The sequence below is a fragment of the Lycium ferocissimum genome, chromosome 9 (genome assembly GCF_029784015.1).
Source record: "Lycium ferocissimum isolate CSIRO_LF1 chromosome 9, AGI_CSIRO_Lferr_CH_V1, whole genome shotgun sequence".
In the NCBI taxonomy this organism is placed as follows: domain Eukaryota; kingdom Viridiplantae; phylum Streptophyta; class Magnoliopsida; order Solanales; family Solanaceae; genus Lycium; species Lycium ferocissimum.
The window spans coordinates 65938512-65942292 of NC_081350.1; positions in this window are offsets into that span (position 1 = coordinate 65938512).

Genomic DNA, 3781 nt, shown 5'->3' on the forward strand with positions numbered 1-3781 from the left:
GACTGCAGTATTAAACTTAGAATTAATTAGACACAAGAATGAATCTTTTGGAAGTAGTGTCATAGATGAGAGATGAATCGAAAAATTGTGCTTGATTAAGAACATCTTCATAATCAGCTAACAAATGATCCGGTTCAGTACTCTCCTCTTTGGAACTTAGTCTCATCTTCATGAAAGAATACAAAGTTATCATATTTAAGGCATGTATAGAACTAACTTTAGAGAATTATTTATCTCCAGTCATGGTTTGCAATTGGGCTATTAGAAAATATTCTCCTAGGATACCACAAATTCTTGTAATTTCTGCAACTAGCTTGGTACAAGAGAGAGGCAAGTCTAAATTATGGGAGGTCGACACAAAAATGTTGCAGTGCTAAAGAGACGAAAGAACAATACTGAACTAGCTAGGAACCTTAACCAGATCATTTGCAACTATGTTGGAACAAATTTTGATCTTTCAAACAATGTAAAGAAAGACAAAACGCTCTCTTTAGAATATGTTAACATTTTTTTCCCGATGAAGTAGGATATCATAAAAGGCACCAAGAAGATTAAAAGAGGTTCCAAAAGAGATAGTTTGTCAGCTCATAACAGTTAAAGTGATACAAAACTAGAGAGCTGGCAAAGTCCAAAAATATGTCTAACTGATTTACACGGGAAAGTTTAGCCCAACACAAAAGGTTAACGAAAATTCTAGCCTTCTGGGAGTAGTTTGAAGTTGATAACCCATCAAAACATTTGTCGTATCTTTCAGTACAAATGCACCAGAAAATGCCTGCAGGGACCATTTTCCAGATTTTTCTGATGGTTTTGTCAACTTTCTCTATGTTCCGGCTCACATGGGCATCTTGACAGTAAACGGCATAGTCCACTTCAAAACAAAAACACTGAGGAGCATATACAGGAACAAGAAGAATATATCAATATTAATACCTTAAAAAGAATCATCATTTAGTAACCTCCTTGTATGCGGGCATTTAAACGGCTCAACTCTTCCCTATGCCCACTTACAACAGCACGGACAACATCTACGATGGACACCATACCTATCATCTAAGTCTGATCAACGATTGGAATGCGCTTGATACGGTAATATGGCAAGTGACCTGTCATGTCAGAAACGTAGAATTGAAAAAAAGGAAGAAGCTTTGAAGCATGAAAATTCATTGTCCTTAAAGAAATATTGCATGTATACTGCTTGACGGGAAAACAAACTAAATTTCTGCAAGGGAGAGAAGAAAGCAAGCAGTATATACAAATTGATAAGTCACTTTTAGGGAAGAGGCAACCCATAGAGGTTTAAGAAGTCTCTTCAGAAAAAACAATCTTATTTCATGAAAGGTATTTCAGTTAGAATTATGAACATAAATTTAAAGTTTTAAATAAACTAAAACATGTTACGGAAATGAATAAATAAATCCAAACTAAAAATAGCCATTTTGAAGGTCCTCTCCAAACTGCAACCCAAGTCCATGTCATTACATATACACACATGTATATTAAATATGTCACTTACTTATTTCAGGACACATGGTGGACGGACTTTCATGTTTAAACTTTCAAAAACGTCTTGTCCCAACTGATGTGGGACTTCCAATTCTCAACAAACCAGTACAAACTACTCTATGATGTTGCAAGGTATTCAAGCTATTCTTCTTGTGTTTTTAGCAAATACACTAAGAGAAAGGGCTAGAAATTTACGAAATAAAGCACCTTTGATCAGTAAGCATCACTTTCAAAACTTGAATTTCTGGTGCGACCGTGATGCTTGCTCTCCATAAATATAAAAATTTGATGTCATATAATGACATGTCTCACAATCTAAATACACATTTCTATGCTGCACATTGCTTTTATGACAAGAAGAGGCTTTTAAGTATTTCACTTGTCCTGAATCTTTATCTGTATTATGATTTCCTGAGATAATCCGGTTCAAGAAAGTTAATGAGGGAGAGGGAGGCAGGGGGTGGGGGTTGTGGGGAGGAAGAGAGTTATGTCTAGTTATGACCAACTATTTGTGTCACGACCCATTTGGTCGTTCTAGTCTTTTCAGTACTTTTGACCTTCCCTGAGCTTGTTTAGCTCACGTTTGACCCGAGAAGATCGTTAACATGCTTCTCGAGGTCTTTGGGTTGGATTTGGGTGACTTATTGGGAAATTTAGGCTTAAAGCGAAAAAGAGTTGACTCAAAGTTGACTTTTGGGTAAACAAACCTTTTTCGGGAATCCGTCAATTTTGAGAGGTCTGCATGGTCTTTTAGAACTTGTGCGTATATTCAATTCTTTTCCCAATGCACTCGGGTGTATTTCAGGATTTGGGTTGGGAAGTTGATGTTGAGGTATCAGGGGTTGACTTTGTCACCGAGAGTTCAGTTAGGAATTTTGAGACCACAAGTGCGTTCATAGTGTTTTTATGTGTGTCTGCATATATGGCATGTAAACAGATGGCCTCGGGTGAGAGTCAGGATTTTGGGTTGAGATTGTGATTTTCGAGGAGTTTTCTGGTTCTGGTGCCCCGCTATAGTGGCATTGGTACCGCAGCAGCGGCACCGCTACAGTGGTGGCCATGCCGCAGAAGCGACTATTGCATATAGTAGCTGACCGCCGCAGCGGTCTGAGTGAGCATCGAAGCGGGACCGCCGTAGCGGACTCGTTGTCGCAGGAGCAGGCATCGGGCAGATACATTCATTAAATAAGTATTAAAAGCCCTAAGTCCCTCATTCTTTATTATTTCAGCTTTAGTGTTATTGGGAGCATTTCAAGGTGATTCTTGGGGGAAAATCTTTATGGTTAGTCCTTCTATCGTCTTTGTTATTCCATTTTCCATAATCACCTTAGGATTCCATTATCATGCTAGTTCACTAAGGTTTAAGAATTGAAAGAGGGTTCAATGAGTTCTTCTTTCTAGGCTTTGTAATCTTGATTTATTAATTGGGTTAGCTTCATTAAGCATGGACTTGATGACTAGAATCTACTATTGCATGATTTCTTTTTAATTAGTGGCTAAATTATGGAATTAGAAGTTAGGGTTTATACCCAATTTGGGGAATTTGCCTATAATTCGAATTTAAGTAAATTGTTGTTTCTTCTAGCTTGTAATTGATGGGAATTGATCACCTAGAGCATTAATTTCATGTTGAGAACTTTAGATCCCTAATTTCATCCTTCTAGTTCTTAAACCCCATTCCATAGGTTAGGAATTTGGGTCTTGAATAGAAATAGGGTTTGAATGATGTTCTTCTTGATTCTAATTTCATGATTCGGATATGTTTAGACTTTCATTATCTCGAGGCTCAAAGGAAAGGAAAGACTAAGGTTTGATTTTGGAGACTTTGTTGTTCGGCTCTCCAGGTAGGTTATGGTTTACCTTATGATGAGACTTCAATTAGCGAAGCGTATGTTTAGATAATATTGTCGGAGAATGCATATAATCCTTCGGGTATGAAGTTGGGTTGGATATTGGCTTAGATTGGGCCTTCTTGTATGATTTGGGGCTAGCCACCCTGTAGTGTTGTGACTTATCTTGTTCTAATTGTTTTTGGCTCATTGCCACGTGGAGATAGTAGATATTAGTGACTAGTGATATATCTTGATGATAATATTATAGTACCTTACTTGTTGCTGTTTTGAGATGAGGATTGTGACTCTATTGTGGCTTATTGTGTAGCCTTTTATTGATATTGTTGGTGTGCCCATGTGTGGTACTGTTGAGATTTATTTGAATATTGACATTGAACTCATACATTGCACGCATCTCATCCTTTATGTTATATTGTTAATAC